The following is a 23733-nucleotide window of genomic DNA, read 5'->3' as shown; positions in this document are numbered from 1 at the left end:
TTAAGTAGCCTCCTGAACTATTTTCTCAAAATAATTTCCTGAGAAAGTATTCAGTAAATTAAAGTAAACAATAAAAATATGAACTTAAGGTTGCTACAAGTTCTCATATTATTTACATTCAAGTAATCAAGACATCTGTTAGTTGACTAAGAAGTACCAGCATCCATTGTAAACAGTCATCTACTGTTATGAACGTAGGTAATTTTTAATGTTTGACAAGAATAGATGAAGTCATGTCTAAATTAAGCTTGCAGTATGAGATGAGTAACATATTGAAAGAAGGGGGCGGGATGGCTGTCCTGACAGATTAGTGACGTTAAATTTGGGTAAAAGTATATTAACAATGAAGTGACACCTGTACCTCTTGTTAATGTGTACTTCACCCCATGCCACTTCCCTTCCTATCTCAGTCGTGATGAGATCTAAAGGTAAAGGATAGATGAATGAGAGGTGGACTGCTAGATCAATTGGACCAGATGAGGAAAGGATCTATTTAAGAAAACAGAATTTGTGGCAAGTGTTTTAGGAAACCCACAGTGAACCTAAATCAGGCTGAGTGGGCAGGGATTGGAATGCTGTTCCTTCAAATATGAGCTCACAGTATTAACTACTGAACCACCTTTCAAATTTCAGTTGTAATTATTGCGGCTGTCTGCATACTTGTCTTGTACAAGACAGAACTTAGCATGGCAGCAGAGTAGAATTAGCACACCTGCAGCCTCAGACAGTAAACGGAACTAATTAAGGAACATAAGGATAATACACAGTAAGAATCATGTCACAAATATTTTGTGGAATAGATATGTCAAATTCTTTTTGCCAGTCTGTTTGTCAATTTGCTGAACTTCTTACTCTTTTTTTTCCTGTCCACCTCTATGTGCATACAAAGATAGGATATTATTATGAATGGAAGCTGTCTTCAGTTTATTCAGGATGTTGTGCCTTTCCTAAAAGAAGGAAGTGACAGAAAAGAATGAATATCAGTTTACATGCATGCATCTTCAGGATATGAGTGCATCTTCAGGATATGCTTGAAAGCATCACAGCAGTGACTTGCATGAGCTATCAGTGAAGTCCTTTTACATTAACTTCAATAACATATAAAATTCGTAATTGAATGGTGCTGAGTTTTTCTTAAACTAAAACTTACTCTATCCACATGGAGAAACTGAAGCAGATTTATTAATATTACTGTTCTCCTTTTTTCTAAAAATGATTAAAAAATGTGCTGTAAAAGATATAATCCAAAACAAAATTACTTTTCAGTCATGGTAGCCAGATGACACAAAATAAAAATCGCCAACACACCAATTCTTGCATTCTCAGCTGCAACATTAAGTGAAATATACAGGAAACAACATTTTTGCTGATACTTGCAGCCTCCGACTGGAGTGGCCGAGCGGTTCTAGGCGCTACAGTCTGGAACCGCGTGACCGCTACGGTCGCAAGTTCGAATCCTGCCTCGGGCATGGATGTGTGTGATGTCCTTAGGTTAGTTAGGTTTAAGTAGTTCTAAGTTCTAGGGGACTGATGACCTCAGAAGTTAAGTCCCATAGTGCTCAGAGCCATACTTGTAGCCATTCTGAACGCATTTGACAATACCTGACACAAACTGTTGTTTAGAAAATTGGAATGTGTAGATATTATGAAACGACAAAATCCCACTGCTTGAAAAAGCAGAGTATTATGTGCAGGGTTCGTTTCGTTTCCTACTACTGAAGAGACGGGAGGGACAGCACCTGGAAGAATCTGCAACTCAATGGCTGTAGGAAGATAGAAATAAACAGTTTGTCTGGTCTAGCCATTTCTGAAAATAGTCTTCAAAGTATGTATTCACTTCCTACGAATTGCTGGTTCGACAGATCCGTGACAAAATGTGAGAGTTCTCAGGTTTGATCCCCTGTTAGGTATACTTTTTCTACCTGTCACATATCTCTTTGTTAATATGAAAAATGCCACGTTGCACGGAGGTTCAAAATCAATGTTAAGCTGTAGATACCCCAATAACTGGACGAGTCAGTCAGTTGGAAGGTCAGAATAAGGCAATGGCACACTGGTACCACTTCAGTCGGGATATGTCTAGTGGAACACTGTGGTGCTCAATCCAACCATCGGACCGATGTCAGCTTTACCTTTTTATGGGCTTGCACATCAGGGAATTTAAAAAAAACTATACTGGTGTCCATAGTTTTTGACTACGGGAGGAGACGAAATGTGAGCCAAAAATTCCGTCGACCACGGAAACGGACGTTATGTTATTGGGTGGTACTACAAATAATATTTGTATATGTTTGGGTAGTGTTTGTTCTGTGTCTGGCCACTGCTCCTTGACGTTTGTACCAGTGCGAAACTCCTCCGGGAATCAATAATTTACGAGTAGGGGGTTAATGGACGAGGGACACTGCATTGTAGCGTGCAATAAACTGGAAATTTGAGTCGGTCAGGTACTGTATTCGGATGGCCAAAGCGGTTAGCCGGCACGGTAACTCAGCGTGTTCGGTCAGAGGGTCAGCTGCCCTCTGTAATAAAAGAACTGAGTTAATGGGTCAAAGACGAACTGAAACGGGTGTCTTGCGACGTCCGCCCCGAGCAGATACAACGAACGAAAACGAACAAAATGAGATTAAAAAAAAAAAAAAGCGGTTAAGGCAACTGCTCGTGAGCAGCAGTTAATCAGGTTCGAGTCCCGGTGCTGCACAAATTTTCTTTCGCATTGCATTACCACAATGTCCTGCGGAGCCTGAAGTCACGAATTCCCAACCATCGCTTCCCTTCTTTCCCTATTCTCTAGTTCAAACAATTAATATTACAGAACGAGAAACTATAACCAGGGGAGAAAAGAAGCAGATATTTTGCTGTGTGCTGTTCCACTACAGTTCTATTAATGAAAATGATGCTTCTCGATCTAGCCTGAGGGGGGACTTGTTAACGTTTTGTATCTACTTCAAAAGTCCTATTTTAATGAAAATGTTTACACTGTTGTACCCCGATCATGTACGTACTTTTGTTTGCTATTTGTAGCAGACTTGCAGAAAAAGCACTAAATGTCAAGAGTTTGTAAAGGTTACTCTTAGACTCTGATGTTAAACATTGAAATCATACTGGAAGTAATTCTGCTTTCTGGATAGTTTCTCGCTTAGTCTGATAGAATTCAACTTTTTGCTGGACTGTATCAACCTTTACACAATACAGATTTGCTACATCACGTTTTTAGGTTTATTTGATCTCTATTTAACCTAGGATTTCAAATTTTAGTTCAGATTGAATTAACATAATTTGTTTTCAACTAAACAAGATCAAAGAGAGAAACTGAGACTAAAGAAGGTAGTATGTCTCCTCGGTCACGCTCGAACTGTTGATCCTTTTATGTCCGTCTAGATACACGTAGTTGCAATAATTCTGGTCACAAACCGTTTTGCTAGCAGAGAAATGCATGTTATAGAACATTTTGTATTAAGTAGCAAACAAACAAACAAAAGGAAATCCAAAATTTAAAAAAAAAAATGCGATGTTATTAGCTGACAGTTGTGTCGCTAATACAACAGAGAATGATTAGTACGAGTTTCCATTTTGTTAGTGGGTTATTCCAGTATGTTGTGCGAGCTCTTGTAAAGGCTAATGTTGCCAATTAATAGCAAACTGCAAAACTTACTGACGAGTGCAGCTTGTAGGGAACGTCGCTAATGGAAGTTGCTCGTGTTTGGGGGAATGTGACTGGAAGTGTGGGCGGATAAGGAGAAGAAAGTGCAGTCCCTATTTTTCTCGTAGCTTGCCACAGAGTACCGTTATGTTCGAATATGAGCCCTAAGTGCAATTGCTCTTGCCTTCTGTTTACACAGCCATACAGGCCATGCAAGGAGAGCTCCAGAAATACTAACTACCAAAATTATTAAGCACATGTATTACTTTTATCAGTCACCGACAATTGCGAGTTTTTTCCTCTTGGGCACTGATCAATGGCCACCAAATGCAATATTTTCACAGATCAGCACCGTAATATCGAACAACAGGCCAGGAAACTGTTCCAAAAAATAATTTGTGTCATTAAAGGTGTTAAGTAAGATGACGACCGACTTTTACTCACTCTTTTGCTCAGAGAGCCTTATCTGGTCCGAGTCTCAAAATATTCCCCATCTTTGCCAGGAAAACGAGAGAAAATTTCACGAGAAAATGATTTAAACCATTATGTAGCGCTTAGTTCTAGGGTCATAGTTTTCACAATAGTGTAGAGAGTGCACATTATATTGTTTATGCTATCCTGACAAGCTAAGTGAATTTCTAACGCGATGTCTTTCTACATGAAAACGAATGCCGTCGCAGCTGCTAAATGGATACAGCCGGGATATAGTATCTTAAGGAATAAAGGATCTGACTCCAAATTCTACCGCATTGTTGGAGCTCATCAATCAAGTTTGGAAGTAGTTTTTTCGGTACGTAACTATGTGTTTCTGTACAGAGCTTAATTTTGTGGTCGACCTCTTTGACGAAACATTCCGACTGGCGTTAGTTAATCGCTTCAGTTTCTGCGGAACAGAAATAAGACAAACTCAAGAAATACTCGCCACTGTATAAAAATGACAGTTTTAATTAATTAACTCGGCGGCGCATGTCACGCGTGATAAAAGGTGCGGGTATGCAAAGATTATTAAAATTTTAAGTAAAGCAACCGCAAAAATGTAGTGCGTGGAAGGCTGCAGTCATTAGACTGAACTTGGTCACGCAGTGAGCAACGAAGGAAAACAGGCAGGTGCTGTGCGTTAGGATTGTCGGAAAGCGAGAGTCCGTCGGGTGATGCAGGCCGCGGCGCCGAGTCCCCACTGCTCGTCAGTAGATGGACCGCAAGCCGGGCCTCCCACTGGCGCGCAGCTAATCTTAGCCGCTACTTCGGCGCATGCGCCTCGCGTGCCAATAATACAATAAGCACACAGTCCTCGCAGCACACGCAAGTTTTCTCGCCAGCTATACCGAGCCACAAATGCTCGCTGATTCATCCGTGCGTCATTTGAGTGTCTCCTTAGCTCCTTGCCTGAGTAGAGATACAACGGTTACCTTTTGAAGTCTTTGCCACAATTTGCGAAAATTCTTGAACACGACACGTGTAAAGTGTCTTACGAGTTGATGATTTTATCTTAATTGGTGGCCGCACCACCTCAAAGTTTCCAAATCACAACATTTTCTCCATTTGTTATTAATTAACCGGCCGTTGTGGCCGAGCGGTTCTAGGCGCTTCAGTCTGGAACTGCGCGACTGCTACGGTCGCAGGTTCGAATCCTGCCTCGGGCATGGATGTGTGTGATGTCCTAGGGTTAGTTACGTTTAAGTAGTTCTAAGTTCTAGGGGACTGATCACCCCAGATGTTAAGCCCCCTAGTGCTCAGAGCCATTTGAACCATTTTTGTCATTAATTATATTTATGATGTCCATTATTGTAATGTCGGCTTTGGAGCCATTTTCAAGTGCAACACATCATCCCGGAACACATGTCAAACGTGCCATACCGAAACATGCATATACACGTACGTTTGACCTGTGCCCGTGGATGGTGTATTGTACTTGAAAGTGGCTCCAAAGCCGAAATTGCTATAGTGGACATAATAAACATAGTTACAGTCAAATGGCGAATATGTTATCATTTAGATTTCTCTTACCAGTGTCGAGACACTACGAAAATCAAGAGATGGACTTCCCACCCCCCTTAGAGTAGAAAATACTCTAAAGAACTTAAGGATGAGAAGACCTATCCAGATTTAGGTTTCTGTGTTTTCCCTAAATTGCTTACTCTGAAAATGACACGGCTGATTTCATTACCTATCCTAGACACATGCTAAAAAAAAGGAAAGATTAGATTTGACCAAGAAGTCATTAACCGAGCGAGGTGGCGCAGTGGTTAGCACACTGGACTCGCATTCGGGAGGACGACGGTGCAATCTCGTCTTCAACCATCCTGATTTAGGTTTTCCGTGATTTCCCTAAATCGTTTCAGGCAAATGCCGGGATGGTTCCTTTGAAAGGGCACGGCCGATTTCCTTCCCAATCCTTCCCTAACCCGAGCTTGGACTCCGTCTCTAATGACCTCGTTTTCGACGGGACGTTAAACACTAACCTCCACCAAAGAAGTCATTAGAGATGGAGTAGAGCACATTCTCGGATTGCAAAAGCTTTGGGAAGGAAATCGACCGTGCGATCCCGGCATTTACCTTAAGAGATTTAGGGAAACCACAGAAGGGTTAAATATGGATAGCTGACGGGGATTTGAACCGTCACTTTCTCCACTCCACCATCTCGCTCGGTCAGAGCAATCCCAGCTTGAACACCGTGAAGGACGTCGTCAACGGCGGAACTTTGAATCCTTATCTTCACGCGTTCATTTGAAACAAGGAAGGGAAGTGTAACAGAAGTAAATGCTGCGGTAATGAAGGATCCTGGTGTTCAGAGACTGTAAAAGCGTTCTAGAGTCTGATCGACAGTTTGGAAGGAAAATAAGTTCTTAAAAACTCTACCATTTCATTCAGTACAACATCGTAGAACGGTTATGAATAGATGCAGTGCAAGCTCTTTCGTTGAACTGGCTGGACGGAGCAGAATACAGCATGATTCCGCGACGACGTTACAGACCTTCAAGGAAGATGTAGAAGGGTAAATGTACGAATTTCGGGTAAGGAAACCTGGCCCACCAACGACTGAGTCGAAAGGTATAAGCGAAAAGGGTTCTGGTGGCTCTAACAGAGCGTTACATGTACCGGTACCGCTGTTGCTAAGATTGTTGAATAAACAACTTCCAGAGATTGATTGGCTGATTGGTTGATTTTGGGGAGGGGACCAAACAACGAGGTCATCGGTCCTATCCGATTAGGGAAAGATGGGGAAGGAAATCGACCGCGCCCTTTCAAAGGAACCATCTCGGCATTTGCCTGAAGCGATTTAGGGAAATCACGGAAAACCTAAATCAGGATGGTCGGACACGGGTTTGAACCGTCGTTGTCCCGAATGCGAATCCAGTGTGCTAACCAGTGCGCCACCTCGCTCGGTCCAGAGGCTGTGGTGTGGACCAAGACAAGAAAAAAAGTATAGTCAACATGGCCTCTGAAATGCATATATTAAAACCTATGTGCACTTTTCTGTTTTCGCTATTGTGAAACAAATGGCATCTACTGAATATCTCCTCTACTGTGAAACAAATGGCATCTACTGAAGAAGTGTCCATAGCTCTAATGTGTGGCTACGGTTACCCTTGACGCTGCATCACAGACAGGAGCGCCTGCGATGGTGTACTCAACGACGAACCTGGGTGCACGAATGACAAAACATCATTTTTTCGGATGTAACGTAGAAATTACGCCAACTCAAGTTGTAACACTGGAGTACCCGCTATAGAGTCCTGATCTCTCCCCACGAGTCTTGGTAGGTGAAATAAATGCGTGAATAAATAAATAAATATTGTTCCCTCGAAGTATACAAGTGCGCCCCGATAGCTGAGTGGTCAGCGCGGCGGTCTGTCACGCCAAGGGGACCGGGTTCGATTCCCGGCTGGGTCGGAGATTTTCTCCGCTCAGGGACTGGGTGTTGTGTTGTCCTCATTATCATTCATCATTATCAGTGGAAGGCAACGGGAAACCACCAATGGAATCACTTCCCTAGATGCTCAAGCGGTGGACCTCTCTAACGAGGCTTCTTCCATGACAAGACCTGCCGTAAGGCAGAACACAAAGTATATATGAAATATACAAACAATACCATGAATATGGCATAACGTAGGCTTTCGTGACTGGTACTTCCTTCCATGATGACGTAGGATAGTAGGGCGTGATCTTAGGAATAATACTCCTTCTGGCGTTTCGTATCCTGCTGCGAGATAGCGCGAGAGGCTGCGATATACCTGTAAAAATTCACCAACGTTTACTGCTCTGACCATATATTTCGCAGTAGGAGATGAAATGTTAAGTTCAAAATTATGTCTAAGACCATGGCCTAAATCTCAAAACCCATTGTATCTTCAAATAAATATCATAGAGCGTCTTAAGAAATAGTGTCTGCTGCACTAAAGAATAGAGCGAAGCGTGGAACTATAGATATGCAGCTGTTAAGCAAATCAAGCTTGGTTACGCGAAGACCAATGCGCGAAGCCATCGATAACTATTGTGGCACAATCAACTCGCAGAACGTCTCCCAAAATCCTGAGAAGTATCTGTAGTTCGTGAAGACTAGAAGACCAGAATTAGTGTCCAGACACTTGCTTATGATACAGCCCGTAGCAAAACGGAAGCCAATCTGTTGCAGTCCGTCTTCCGCAACTCGCCTGCAGAAGGGTTTCTTGCATCTTGTAGCAAGCAGTTGCCGAAATTGTCAGTTGCTGGAAGTTTTTCTCACACTAGCAGAGATTTTGTATATTCAGCACCGGTACGAAACGTCAATGTCGAAAAAGAGAACGGCGCAGAGACAGATCGGCCGAAGTGAATGTACCACCTGTACCCCGACATTAGTCTGGGATATAATAACCATGCACACGTACACAGGCCGCACAACGGGTTCGCATACTCTGGATCAGGTGGTCGAGCAGCTGCTGGGGTATAGCCTCCCATTCTTGCACCAGTGCCTGTCGGAGCTTCTGAAGTGTCGTAGGGGTTTGAAGACGTGCAGCGATACGTCGACCGAAAGCATACCAGACGTGCTCGATGGGGTTTAGGTCTGGAGAATAGGCAGGCCACTCCATTCGCCTGATATCTTCTGTTTCCACGATGACAGCTCGGTGGGGCTATGCGTTATCATCGATCAGGAGGAAGGTGGGACCCACTGCACCCCTGAAAAGGCGGACATACTGGCGCAAAATGACGTCCCGATACACCTGACTTGTTACAGTTCCACTGTCAAAGACATGCAAGGGCGTACGTGAACCAATCATAATCCCAACCCACACCATCAAACCACGACCTCCATACAGGTCCCTTTCAAGGCCATTAAGGGGTTGGTATCTGGTTCCTGGTTCATGCCAGATGAAAACCCAGGAGAATCACTGTTCAGATTATACCTGGACTCGTCCGTGAACATAACCTGGGACCATTGTTCCAGTGACCATGTACTGTGTTCTTGACACCAGGCTTTACGGGCTCTCCTGTGACCAGGGATCAGTGGAATGCATCTTGCAGGTCTCCGGGCGAATAAATCGTGTCTGTTCAGTCGTCTGTAGACTGTGTGTCTGGAGACAACTGTTCCAGTGGCTGCGGTAAGGTCCTGAGCAAGGCTACCTGCAGTACTCCGTGGCTGTCTGCGATCACTGATGGTGAGGTATCGGTCTTCTTGTGGTGTTGCACACTGTGGACGTCCCGTATTGTAGCGTCTGGACACGTTTTATATACTGGAATCGTTGCCATAATCTTGAGATCACACTTTGTGGCACACGGAGGGCCCATGCTGCGACCTGCTGTGTTTGACCAGCCTCCAGTCGCCCTAGTATTCCACCCCTCATAACGTCATCAATATGTGTTCTTTGAGCCATTTACAACACACAGTCACCATTAGCACGTCTGAAAACGTCTGCACACTTACTCGCTGCACCGTACTCTGACATGCACCAACACACCTCTGCGTATGTCGACTGCTGCCAGCGCCACCGTGCGACGACCGCAGGTCAAATGCACCACATGGTCATAAATGGTTCAAATGTCTCTGAGCACTATGGGACTCAACATCTGAGGTCATCAGTCCCCTAGAACTTAGAACTACTTAAACCTAACAAAACTAAGGACATCACACACATCCATGCCCGAGGCAGGATTCGAACCTGCGACCGTAGCGGTCGCGCGGTTCCAAACTGAAGCGCCTAGAACCGCTCGGCCACAGCGGACGGCGTATGGTCATACCCGGAGGTGATTTAAACCCGCAAACCGCCCACCAGAGCGTTGTTTCACCATGTATCAGCATTATCCTTAATTTATGAGCCTGAGCGTACATGTTCAGACAAACAAATTGTTAGTATTTCAGAAAAAATGGATGATTTAGTCAAGAGAAAGATCTTCACAAATTGAGCATGTCAATTACGGGCTGTTCCACCTCTGGCCCTTGTGCAGGCACTGATTGACAGTGTTTTTGGATGCCCTCCTGAATGATATAGTGGCAAATTCTGTACAACTGGCGCGTTAAATCACCAGGATCCCGAGCTGGTTGGAGGGCCCTACTTATAATGCTCCAAACTTTCTCAACTGAGGAGAGATCCGATGACCATGCTGGCCAAGGTAGGGTTTGGCAAGCACTAAGATAAGCCGGGTGCGGGCGGGCATTATCTTGCTGAAATCTAGGATGGTTTGCCATGAAGGGCAACAAAACGAGGCGTGCAGTATCAACGACGTACCGCTGCGCTGTAAGAGAGCCGCAGATGACAACCAAAGGAGTTCTGCTACCAAATGAAATGGCACCACAGACTATCACTCCTGGTTGTCGGGCCGTATGGCGGACGACAGTTGTGTTGGTATCACACGGAAAACCTAAATCAGGATGGCCGGACGCGAGTGTGAACCATCGTCCTCCCGAATGCGAGTGCAGTGTGCTAACCACTGCGCCACCTCGCTCGGTTTGTTGGAACTCTATGACGAAGAATGCAATCCGGCAACGTTCCTTCTCCTTGGAACCTCCACACAAGGGTACGTCCACCGTGTTGCTGTACACATAACTAAAATGGTGGTCTTCTGATTTATTTCAGATATAATACAAGCAATTGTAGCTTTCAATTAATCCTGTTAAGTGAAACTTTCAACTTTCTACAGTATATTTATGGACATCTTTTGAGCTTTAATATAAGTATTTCTAAACATTAAAACAAGTTATCAGTATTTGGACCACGCTGAAGTGCTATCGAGATCTGATTGGATATTTGTGAAGCTTTTTTTTCAGGTCGTACTTCATTGTAGGTAACTGCACCATCTGCAGAAATGTGAGGTTGGCATTCTCTGTCAGGCCATTAGTATGATAAAATTATTAAATATGATCAGTAAGGATCTCAATACATTTCCTAATGTTACTTCCACATCTGAAGATTATTTGCACACTGTCCGTGTTTATTCAGTATCTGTATACTACATTACAACGTCCTTCAGACATGCATACATATCTGGAGGAACAGACATTGTTTTGACGAACCACAGTAGTTGTAAATATTACGAAATATATTCGTAAATTGCGAATACGTTTTGACGTCAGCTGTACATTTAATTAGTGACGAACGAAAATCTGCACCGGACCGGGACTTGCTTATCGCGAGCGCTCGCATGAATCACTTCGGCTATCCGTTCACGCCTTCTGTACCGACCCACACTTCCACATGTTGTGTAATGTCCGTGTTACCTTTAATCGAACTTTGTGATTTCCGCACAGGAAGAGACAAAATAATTATTATTGTCGTTTTAGCCCGTCAAGCCACATTGCTAATGATTTGCGTTAAGCCACATAAGCTAATGATTTGCACATGGCCACTGTTAGACATATGGAAGTTTGGGTCAGTTTGGGAGACGTGCATGAATAGCCGAAGTGAAATCTGGGTTCGAGTCTCGACCCGGCACAGATTTTCATGTGCCATTAATAAAATGCACAGCTGACTTCAAAACGTATTCGCAATTTGCGAATCTATTTCGGAAAATCCAAGGTAGCACGCTACATTGGCCCCACCAAGAAATCCTGAATACAGTCACAAATTCCATTTGATATCTCAAATGATTGTATTATTGTTAATAAAAATTGGTGCGTTACCGCGTCAAATTCTGTTTTGAAGTCAAGAACTATTGCATACATCTGATTGCCTTGGCCCATGGCTTTCAGGATGTCATGTGGGAAAAGGGCAAGTTGGATTTCGCATGGGCGATATTTTTGAAATTCATTCTGGTTGACGTGAAGTAAGTCATTCTGTTCGAGATAATTAATTATATTGAGCTCCGAATATGTTCTACATGAGGTAGACGTCAGTGAGATTGAACGGTAGTTTTGTGGATCACTTCTGCTGTCCAAGAGATACGATAAAACCGAAGCAGTAAGACTATAATGCATGGACAAGGCTGGAGACGACCTCTATACAACAGTGGAAGGAAGGGAGGAGGACTCCGGTTAAAGGTCCCGTCGACGATGATTTCATTAGAGACGCAGCGCGAGCTTTCATTGGGGGGGGGGGGGGTGCAGAGAAGTGAAACCAGAAGCGCTACCCTCTAAGGAACCACCCACGGAAAACTTAAACTGGTTAGCCGGAATGGGATTTGAACCGCCGTCATCCCGAATACGAGTCCAGTGTCTTACCACCTCGCTCGGTACCAGTCTTATGACCATGCGTTATCCACTAGTGAGCAGCTTTAAGGAAGCTACTACTGTCATCCACAAAAGTTATTTACAGTCAAATAGCTACTCTTATAATTATCAGTATAATAGCCATCATCGAGGTCAAGGCTATTACGGTATGATATAGAACTGTTGTTTCTGGCATAACAAATAATTTATTGGTTGTTTCTAAGAGAGAAGTCGTCATTCCAAATTTGAATTTGTCCGTAGAATCTGAAATGACATACGCGACACTGTACAGATTCTTTAAGAAAGATAACTACAAATGTTTTTCCACTAGCCTCAGTAGCACGGAGACCTTTCGTAGCACCAGGCGGCTTGGATGCAGAGACATCTGCGACCAAATACGCCGAACGCTAGAGAGCAAAACACTCTCGTCAGCTGTTATTCACGTTCTCAAAATACACCGGCCAGAGGCAGCCGGAGCGACCGTGCAGCTCTCCGCCAGCGCGTCTTTAAGTGGCTAAATGTTGGGGACTTCGCTGGCTTTCTGCAGCTACGTCTATACTCGGCGGTGTGTGGCGGAGGGTACAGTCTTCTCTTCTTACTCCATTCGCGGATGGTAATAGGGAAGAATGCCTGTAGCTCTTCTGTGTTCGAGCGTGAATTTCTGTAATCTTAGAGCTGTGGTCTTTACTTGAGATATATGTCAAAGGAAATACTTAATTTCTTGAATCAACAGTCGACGGGCGTACTCTCAGTTCACAGTTTCCAATGGGCACAATATTTCGTCGATCAGACAAGTTGCTACCGTCAGGTGCGCTGTCCGATCAACAACTGCGCCCGGAGAAACTGAAGAATCACAGTTGACTTCTTAACTATTTTAGAGCACGTGCTCTCGGAATTTTGTAGACTAGGCCCACTTGTGACATCTCCCATTGCTGTACGAATCTTTTCTCTCTATTCTTTTAATTTCGTCATTTAGAGAAAGCTTTACAAAGTTGATTGCAGTACCCTCACTGACAGTCTAAAGGTAGCAGGGATAAAATACAGGGAGTGAAAGGTTGTCCACAACTTGTAGCAATCAGACTGCAGTTGTAAGAGACAAAGAATATGAAAGAGAGACAGTAGTTGGGAAGAAGGTGAGACAAGGTAGTAGCCTATCCCCTACGTTATTCGATTTGTATGTTGAGAAAGCTGTGAAGGAAATCTAGAAGAACTATGGACAGGAATTAAGATTCAGGGAGAATAATTTAAAACTTGGAGGTTTGACGATGTCGTACTAATTCTGTCAGAGAAACCAACGGTCGTAGAAGATCAGTCGAACAGAATGGATAGTGTCTTGAAAAGACGTTGTAAGTTGAATATCAACAAAAGTAAAGCAGGGGTAATGGAATGTAGTCGAATTAAACCAGGCGCCTCAACGAATAAAAGTAGAAAATGAGACACTTAAAATAGTGCATCAGTTTTGCTATTTGGGAGCAAAATAAGTATCGACGGCCGAATAAGAGAGGATTCAGATGCAGACTGGCAATAGCAAGAATATATCTGTTAACGTTATGAAATCTTTTCTGAAGGTGTTTGTCTGGAGCGTGCAGGCGTGGCATGTGAACGGTAAACAGTTTAGATATGAAGAGTGTACAGTTTTTGAAATGGGTTCTACAGGACAATGCTTAAGATTAAATAGGTAGAGTGGATAGTAAGAAGGTACTGAACAAAACTGGGGGAAAAAGGCAATTTATGGCGCAACTTGATTAAAATAAGGAATCGGTTGATAAGACATATTCTGAGGCATCAAGGAAATATCAATTTGGTAATGGAGGAAAGTGAGAGGGATAAAAATTTTAGACGGAGACAAAGACTTGAGTACAGAAAACAGGTTCAAAAGCATGTAGGCTACAGCAGCCGTGTAGAGATGAAGAAGCTTACACAGCACACACTAGTGCAGAAAGCTGCGTCATACCAATTTTCTGACTGAAGATCACAGCTACAAAATCCACTAATCCAACTTAGTAAAGGTCTCAGACCGACGAAAAGTACTCGAGGATTGGCCGAAGGTGTATTATGCAACATACAGTCTATGAAATCGAACAACAATTACGTCTCGAAAAATTATGAAAAGATAATAACGCATTGGCTGTAAGCCCTCTACTTATAGGTACGAGCAGTTTCTCAGCATCTTAGCTACATCATAAGGCGCAATAAAATCAAGCCATGTTCCCATCAAGAAAAGAGAATAGAATGACTCAGCGTTCATTGTCAGCAATTTTTCGTTAAGTATCAGACGTCAAACATAAAGTAACATAGAACGTTCCCGTGATGCCATGAGTAACAATATCTGGTGACGTAACGGGGTCCCCATACACCGAATAGTGAACTAAGCATTGTATCCTGTTACTGTAAAAATAACAGAGAGAGTTTTGACACGATTTGGTGATTAATAACGTGCATCAAACGCACAGCTGTCAGAAGGGCTGGAAAGGCATAATTCGATTCGAATCTGTCTGGCTGAATGTGGATTCCGAACGTTTGTCTTAATACTTCATGCATAGTCTGGAATTCACTTGTACTGCACTTTTTATTCAAGAAAATTCTTAATGACATTTGTATTCAGTAGTGCTTACAAGTTCCACAGAAGTATTTTGTCCCGTGTAACTTAAACAAAAATGGCTCTGAGCACTATGGGACTTAACTTCTGAGGTCATCAGTCCCCTAGAACGTAGAACTACTTAAACCTAACTAACCTAAGTACATCACACACATCCATGCTCAAGGCAGGATTCGAACCTGCGATCGTAGCGGTCGCGCGGTTCCAGACTGTGGTGCCTAGAACCGCTCGGCCACCCCGGCCGGCTAACTTAAACAGAACGAATTTAACTGAAGTTGATTCCGACGATCTACAATGAAGTAGCTGTCAACGGCACAAGGTGGAGATTCGAGTCGTGTTGTTAGGCCAGATTGTACGAGACAGTGTAATTATTGATAAGGTTTGAGGAAAGCCTGTGCATCAACGGTTGTAAGTTTCTACGTTTATTTCATCGAAAAAAAAATAATATCGACAAAGAATACAGAATCGAAGAGTTAATTGTTTCCACGCTGTTCAATGTGTAAGAGAAAACTGTCTGTTTGCCCGTTATCGTTACTAGAGGGACACTTAGACATTTAAGTAGGGGCATTACGACATTACTGATAACAGGAATATCGATCCTCTAGTTTATATACAAGTGTACCGGTACTTAATAGCCGATAATTTCATAGCATCGAAAGAAGTATCAGAGTATTAGTACTGGAAGTGTCGAATAACGTGGGGGAATGTAATAACCTGTAACTACCATTTTAATTGGAATTAATGTGTATGCAGTGTATATTTATGTGTATGCAGGGTCTATGTATCATAGACGAAACAGAAATGCACAAGTAAAATTTATAAGCCCTCTTCAGTCTGTAATGAACTTATTTCATCATCAGATACCAGTAATATTAAGGATTTTTCCACTAACTTGGAAAAGTGATTCGAGTATCCAAGTACAATAGAACCTCATATGGGCAAAATAAAACGTTAATAACTTAACTGAACTGTATTTTTGAAGAACTTTTTTCCAATTCTGTGTTACCAAAAAGCTACATATCTCTGAATCCTTTTCTATGTGCAGCAACTAAGAAAATCCTTCTTTGCAGAGAGGCAGTCGACAGCTGATGTCGATGGGAGCCCACAGCATTTCCGATTTCTAGGAATCTGGGAACACAGACTGGACTGTCCACAACTGAATTAATTTTTGTTCAGTGAAATTGATGAATGAGTGCCACAAGTTACTGTTTACTTCTCAAGCACTAAATGATTTATAAGCTTCAATGTTAGCCCACGTGTTAATTTGTCTCAGCACGTTGCATGGCAGTATCTTTACTCATACATAATACACAAGAATCTTAATGCTATTCCAAATTATGCATTAAATTGCAGAGAAACGTCGAAATTGAAATATCAGTTTCCTTTATTACTCGATGACTAGTTTCGAGCCAAAGTTCATTATCAAATTATCCAATAAGCTATGCTATAACGTACATTACGACAGATCTATGACTGCTTGTTCTAGTTAAACACATCTTGTAAAGTAATGCGGGACTGAACTTCATTCATCTGAATGAATGAATGAATGAAGTTCATATGCGTGGAACTAGTATGAGCAGTCATGGCGCTGTCGTGATGTGTGTTATTGCACAGCTTATTGGATGATTTGGTAATGAGCTTAGGCTCGAAACTAGACATGGAGTAATAAAGAAAATTAATATTGCAGCCTCGACCGTTTTCTCCAGTGTACTGCATAATTTGGTAAATCACACAGTTGCTGACGTCATTCCTTCCAGAATGCTGGAAATTACTGAATTAATACCATTCATTCAGACGTAGCATAATTTTCTTATTTAGCCTTGTATTGTAAACAATTTCTTTTAAGTCAACGAGGAACCAATATACACTCCTGGAAATGGAAAAAAGAACACATTGACACCGGTGTGTCAGACCCACCATACTTGCTCCGGACACTGCGAGAGGGCTGTACAAGCAATGATCACACGCACGGCACAGCGGACACACCAGGAACCGCGGTGTTGGCCGTCGAATGGCGCTAGCTGCGCAGCATTTGTGCACCGCCGCCGTCAGTGTCAGCCAGTTTGCCGTGGCATACGGAGCTCCATCGCAGTCTTTAACACTAGTAGCATGCCGCGACAGCGTGGACGTGAACCGTATGTGCAGTTGACGGACTTTGAGCGAGGGCGTATAGTGGGCATGCGGGAGGCCGGGTGGACGTACCGCCGAATTGCTCAACACGTGGGGCGTGAGGTCTCCACAGTACATCGATGTTGTCGCCAGTGGTCGGCGGAAGGTGCACGTGCCCGTCGACCTGGGACCGAACCGCAGCGACGCACGGATGCACGCCAAGACCGTAGGATCCTACGCAGTGCCGTAGGGGACCGCACCGCCACTTCCCAGCAAATTAGGGACACTGTTGCTCCTGGGGTATCGGCGAGGACCATTCGCAACCGTCTCCATGAAGCTGGGCTACGGTCCCGCACACCGTTAGGCCGTCTTCCGCTCACGCCCCAACATCGTGCAGCCCGCCTCCAGTGGTGCCGCGACAGGCGTGAATGGAGGGACGAATGGAGACGTGTCGTCTTCAGCGATGAGAGTCGCTTCTGCCTTGGTGCCAATGATGGTCGTATGCGTGTTTGGCGCCGTGCAGGTGAGCGCCACAATCAGGACTGCATACGACCGAGGCACACAGGGCCAACACCCGGCATCATGGTGTGGGGAGCGATCTGCTACACTGGCCGTACACCACTGGTGATCGTCGAGGGGACACTGAATAGTGCACGGTACATCCAAACCGTCATCGAACCCATCGTTCTACCATTCCTAGACCGGCAAGGGAACTTGCTGTTCCAACAGGACAATGCACGTCCGCATGTATCCCGTGCCACCCAACGTGCTCTAGAAGGTGTAAGTCAACTACCTTGGCCAGCAAGATCTCCGGATCTGTCCCCCATTGAGCATGTTTGGGACTGGATGAAGCGTCGTCTCACGCGGTCTGCACGTCCAGCATGAACGCTGGTCCAACTGAGGCGCCAGGTGGAAATGGCATGGCAAGCCGTTCCACAGGACTACATCCAGCATCTCTACGATCGTCTCCATGGGAGAATAGCAGCCTGCATTGCTGTGAAAGGTGGATATACACTGTACTAGTGCCGACATTGTGCATGCTCTGTTGCCTGTGTCTATGTGCCTGTGATTCTGTCAGTGTGATCATGTGATGTATCTGACCCCAGGAATGTGTCAATAAAGTTTCCCCTTCCTGGGACAATGAATTCACGGTGTTCTTATTTCAGTTTCCAGGAGTGTATGTTTAAAATTCCTCGCAACACTATCGGTACCGATACTTTTCCGAGCGACCGCTACGGTCGCTGGTTCGAATCCTGCCTCGGACATGGATGTGTGTGATGTCCTTAGGTTAGTTAGGTTTAATTAGTTCTGAGTTCTAGGCGACTGATTACCTCAGAAGTGAAGTCACATGGTACTCGGAGCCATTTGAACCGTTTTGAAGCGATACTTTTATTGTGATATTATCGAGGTATCGATAAAATTATACATATTGGTATCGACACCAAATATCCCATCAAACCTTGAATTTTAACGTCTCATTCTTAAGAAACACCGAAAAAATCCTAGTAGTGGTGTAATTTATCTTTTAACAACAGTTCGAAATTATTTTGAGTAAATTGACCATGAACATATGCATTAGATACTGCAACACACACTATACTCTCACTGCCACTTAAAATCAGATTTAATCTGCTATAACTGGAAGGGTTTCAGTCCGCAGGAGGCCTTCTCAATATAGCATCCCATAGTTTTTACAACACTCCACTCGTATGCTCCTTAAACAGGGCCATGGCCGATTTCTTTTAGCGCAGGCAGATCTATGCGGCTGACCTAGTTACCTCATACTTCTCTTCTGCACCAGCTGCTCGAATCATCGAAATAGCCTGGACAGAATGATATAACAACAGATAAGGAGGTTGACAGAGGGGTCAAGAACAGTCATAATCCGTATTCAGAAGGAGCCAGATTCGAAGATTAGTGGCAGCGAATACACACATTCGTAGCCGTGGTCTCTAACGCATGCCTGTGCGATTCGGAGGTTGCGAGGTCGAATCATAATTGGTGGAAGAATTTTTCACCACCAGGATTTCGTCAGCAAGGGGTTTGAGAGTTGGTACTGGGAAATTACTGATCACCAGACACTGCGCCAAAAAAAAGCACTCCGTCTTCAGGCCACAAGTGCCCCATCGGGACCATCCGACCGCCGTGTCATCCTCAGTTGAGGACGCGAAGAGGAGGGGCGTGTGGTCAGCACACCGCTCTCCCGATCGTTATGATAGTTTTATTTGACCGGGGCCGCTACTATTCGGTCGAGTAGCTCCTCAATTTGAATCACGGGGCTGAGTGCACCCCGAAAAATGGCAACAGCACATGGTGTCCCGTATGGTCACCCATCCAAGTGCCGGCACGCCCGACAGCGCTTAACTTCGGTGATCTGACGGGAACAGGTGTATCCACTGCGGCAAGGCCGTTGCCTAGACACTGCGCCAATGCCCTGGATTAAATCCCAAACCTTTTCGAAACGTGTGGGAATGTAACACTGTTGTTGGTCATAGGGACGTTATGCTCGCCGGTCCCCTTCATGCTATTCGAGAGGAGTAGACTATGTGCCGGCACAGGGTTACACTCTCTATCTTCTCCCATCATTGTAAAACACCAAGCATGACACTGCACTGCACACGCAGCCATAACAGCCACCTACATTGAACAGACAACACGACACCACACCTGGTAAGGAGGTGAAACCCATTTTCGATTGCCCCTTGATGGTCTTCCAGACAAAAGTGCCACAAAACTTTTTCTTTCCTTCTACGGAATGCCGTGATGTTTCCTTTCACCAGGCTAGTGTCGAACCTCACAAAAAAAAAATTGTTCAAATGGCTCTGAACACCTAACTAACGTAAGGACAGCACACACATCCATGAACGAGGCAGGGTTCGAACCTGCGACCGTAGCAGCAGCGCGGTTCCGGACTAAAGCACCTAGAATCGATCGGCCACAACGGCCGGCGAGTCTCACACAACTCTCCCCTTCCACTAACGATTTTTAGAGACAAGTAACATTAATGCGCATTTTTGCTACCACTAAAAATCAAAACAAAGGTATATTTGGTTCACACCCCACTGTACGTAATCAGCGGAACGTACACCGATGAGCCAAACCATTATGACCACCTGCTTAATAGCTTGTTTGTCCTTCTTTGGACTGAAATACATCACAGATTCTTTGTATCAGGGATCCGACAGTTTGTTGGTAGGTTTGTGGAGGTATGTGGCATCAGATGTCTACGTAAAGGTCACGTAGTTCTCGTAAATAACGAGCCGCTGATTTGTGTTCTCGGTGATGACGCCCGATAACGACCCAGATGGATTCCACAAGGTTTACATCAGGTGAATTTGACTCAACTTGAGTTCACTATAATGCTCTTCGTACCAAGACACAGACCATTATACTGCTGAAAGATGTCATCGCCGTTGGGAAAGACATCAAGCATGAAGGGATGCAGGCGGTTCGCAGGTGTCAGCGTGTCTTCGATTACTACCACAGGTCCCATGCAAGCGCAAGAGAATGTCTCCCACAGCATAATACTACTCCCACCAGCATGCATCCGTGGCGCGCTGCACGTTTCTATCAGCCGTTCACCTCGATGACGGCTTTTGTCGAGATGACCATCGAACTAGCGTAACAAAAACGTGATTCCCCCGTGGAGCCGACATGTTTCCATTGATCGACGGTCGAATCCGAAACACTTGTGGGTGCACCAGCATTGTGCTCCTTTGGCAGAGATGCCACAGATCACCACCATCTATCCTACTATACGGAGCAGTCTGCGAACCCCACCTTCTGTGAAGAGTCGTGGACGTTCAACCATTTAGCGCCTAATGGTAGTTTCATTATCCGTCTATCTCTTTCCGTAGACGCTTACGACTGTAGCACGTGAACATCCGACCAGCTTTGCTGTTTTCGAGATACTCGTTCACTGGCTCTGCTTAATAATAACCTGCCCTTTGTCAAAGTCGCTTATGTCAATGGATTTCCCCATTTGCAGCCCATGTCTTCGCTAGGGCGGTCCCACGTCCGTATCTGCACCTCATACATACTTTTGTGTCTCTTACATACTTTTGTGTCAGCCCCGGTAGCTGAATGGTTGCCGGCACGGTAGCTCAGCGTGTTCGGTTAGAGCGTTAGCAACCCGCTGTAATAAAAATACTGAGCTAATCTATCAACAACGAACTTCAACGGATGTCTTACGACGTCTGCAACGACCAAACACAACGATCAATAACGAAAAAAAAAAAAAGAAAGGTGAGCCTGACGGACTACTATCCTAAGGGGCCTGGGTTCGATTCCCGGCTGGGTCGGGGACTTTCTCCGCTCAGGGACTAGGTGCTGTGTTGTCTTTATCATCATTTCATCCCCATCCGGCCCGCAGGCCGCCCAATGTGGCGTCTAATGTAATAAGACATGCACCAAGGCGGCCGGACCTGCCCTTATGGGGCCTCCCAGCCTGAATTTATAGGAACGGTTCGAAACACTTTGAAAGACAAAATTTTGCCGCGCAGGATTAGCCGAGCGGTCTTAGGCGCTGCAGTCATGAACTGTGCGGCTGGTCCCGGCGGAGTTTCGAGTCCTCCCTCGGGCATGGTTGTGTGTGTTTGTCCTTAGGATAATTTAGGTTAAGTAGTGTGTAAGCTTAGGGACTGATGACCTTAGAAGTTAAGTCCCATAAGATTTCACACACATTTGAACAGGAAAAACTCCCAGCCAATGATGCCAAACGCTCATTTCCATTTCCACATACTTTTGTTACCGCGTCACGTGCCCACGTGGCCATCAGGCGGCATCCAATGTTGCGGTGGACAGTGGTCATAATGTTTTAGCTTACCAGTATATTTTTGCACCAGCATGGAGTACGAGGGACTTCAAAAAATAAGTTACACATGCCGTCCCTCGCCAACGCGATTGTACTACAAGAGTAACGCACTCTCAGAGATGAGCGCATTATCTGAGTTTCCTGCAGACGCAGATCCACTTCGATACGGAAAACAGGTCTATCCGGTGTGGGAGAGAAACCGCACGGAAAATGGTAAAAAATTGCTCTGAGCACTATGGGACTCAACTGCTGAGGTCATTAGTCCCCTAGAACTTAGAACTAGTTAAACCTAACTAACCTAAGGACATCACAAACATCCATGCCCGAGGCAGGATTCGAACCTGCGACCGTAGCGGTCTTGCGGTTCCAGACTGCAGCGCCTTTAACCGCACGGCCACTTCGGCCGGCCGAAAATGGTAATGTACTCCAAAGTACGATTCTTGTGGTGAAAACGTCTAAATTGCACACGCATTCACTCTGGCAATCTGTCAGTATGCGGACCAAGTGCAATGTCGCCAGTCGTAGAGAAATAGTGCCAAAAGCTTGACGAAGCCGCACAGAAGTGGGTGACGCTGACTGGGAAAGAAAGCTATCGACATCGACCACATATGGCAATTTGCATGCAATCGATGGACCGATCCGCAGTAATAGCAGATTTTTCGTCGATGAAAACGTTCACCAGCGGTTCTCGAATGGCTCCGTGCCAAGGAGCGGATTTCTGCCATTTTAATGTGCAGCTTATTTTATGAAGTCCCCTCGTATTTATAGGGGTCGGTGACTAAATAGGAATGAGGCTACAAATCTAAAGATCTGGGGTTAGATCCTCAGTTGGTCCAAGAATTTTTTCTGTCGCTTGTCGCTTCTAGCATTCGTTTGCTTAAGTGACAAATGACAAGCTGAGCCGTCTTCGGGGTCCACTTTGAACTGTAGCTTCTCCTCTAAGTGTCTGGGTAAGTCGGCTCAAAAATTGGGGAAATGAAATGGCATACCGCCTCCAACAGGACCGTAATTAGTAAATCACTGGTTTTTTCAAACCAATTTTCGGTTTGAGGATAGCTTAATCTCACGTAAAGTCTCAAGCCTGTGGGCTGTCTCGTGATATCTTGCAATACAATGACAAGCTGCTCCGCCGTCTCATTTCTTCTTGTGTACGCTTGCTTTGGAAATTAACTCGATGTTAGTCCAGAGAGATATGCAACATTAACGAAGCACCAGTCTGAAAATACATACTAAAACAAAAAAGGAAAAAAAAGAAATACACTACTGGCCATTAAAATTGCTACACCAAAAAGAAATGCAGATGATAAACGGGTATTCATTGGACAAATATATTATACTAGAACTGATATGTCATTACATTTTCGCGCAATTTGGATGCATAGATCCTGAGAAATCAGTACCCAGAACAACCACCACTGGCCGTTATAACGGCCTTGATACGCCTGGGCATAGAGTCAAACAGAGCTTGGATGGCGTATACAGGTACAGCTGCCCATGCAGCTTCAACACGATACCACAGTTCATCAAGAGTAGTGACTGGCGTATTGTGACGAGCCAGTTGCTCGGCCACCATTGACCAGACGTTTTCAATTGCCGACAGATCTGGACAATGTGTTGGCTAGGGCAACAGTCGAACATTTTCTGTATCCAGAAAGGCCCGCACAGGACCTGCAACATGCTGTCGTGCATTATCCTGCTGAAATGTAGGGTTTCGCAGGGATCGAATGAAGGGTAGAGCCACGGGTCGTAACACATCTAAAATGTAATGTCCACTGTTTAAAATGCCGTCAATGCGAACAACAGATGACCGAGACGTGTAACCAATGGCACACCATACCATCACGCCGGGTGATACACCAGTATGGCGATGACGAATACATGCTTCCAATACGCGTTCACCGCGATGTCGTCAAACACGGATGTTGTAAACAGAACCTGGATTCATCCGAAAA

General features: G+C 44.6%; 1 protein-coding gene and 1 pseudogene across 1 annotated transcript in view; both read right to left on the bottom strand.

The window, feature by feature from the left end:
* The window catches only part of LOC124722244 (F-box protein At5g06550), a 610244-nt gene that overhangs the window by 17050 nt on the left and 569461 nt on the right, over positions 1-23733 (bottom strand). The window lies entirely within an intron of this gene.
* LOC124723309 lies at positions 19267-19383 on the bottom strand (annotated as a pseudogene).

This window comes from Schistocerca piceifrons, chromosome X (genome assembly GCF_021461385.2).
Source record: "Schistocerca piceifrons isolate TAMUIC-IGC-003096 chromosome X, iqSchPice1.1, whole genome shotgun sequence".
Taxonomy (NCBI): Eukaryota; Metazoa; Arthropoda; class Insecta; order Orthoptera; family Acrididae; genus Schistocerca; species Schistocerca piceifrons.
The sequence above is the reverse complement of the archived record's forward strand: the minus strand, read 5'-3'. Positions and strand labels throughout refer to the sequence as shown.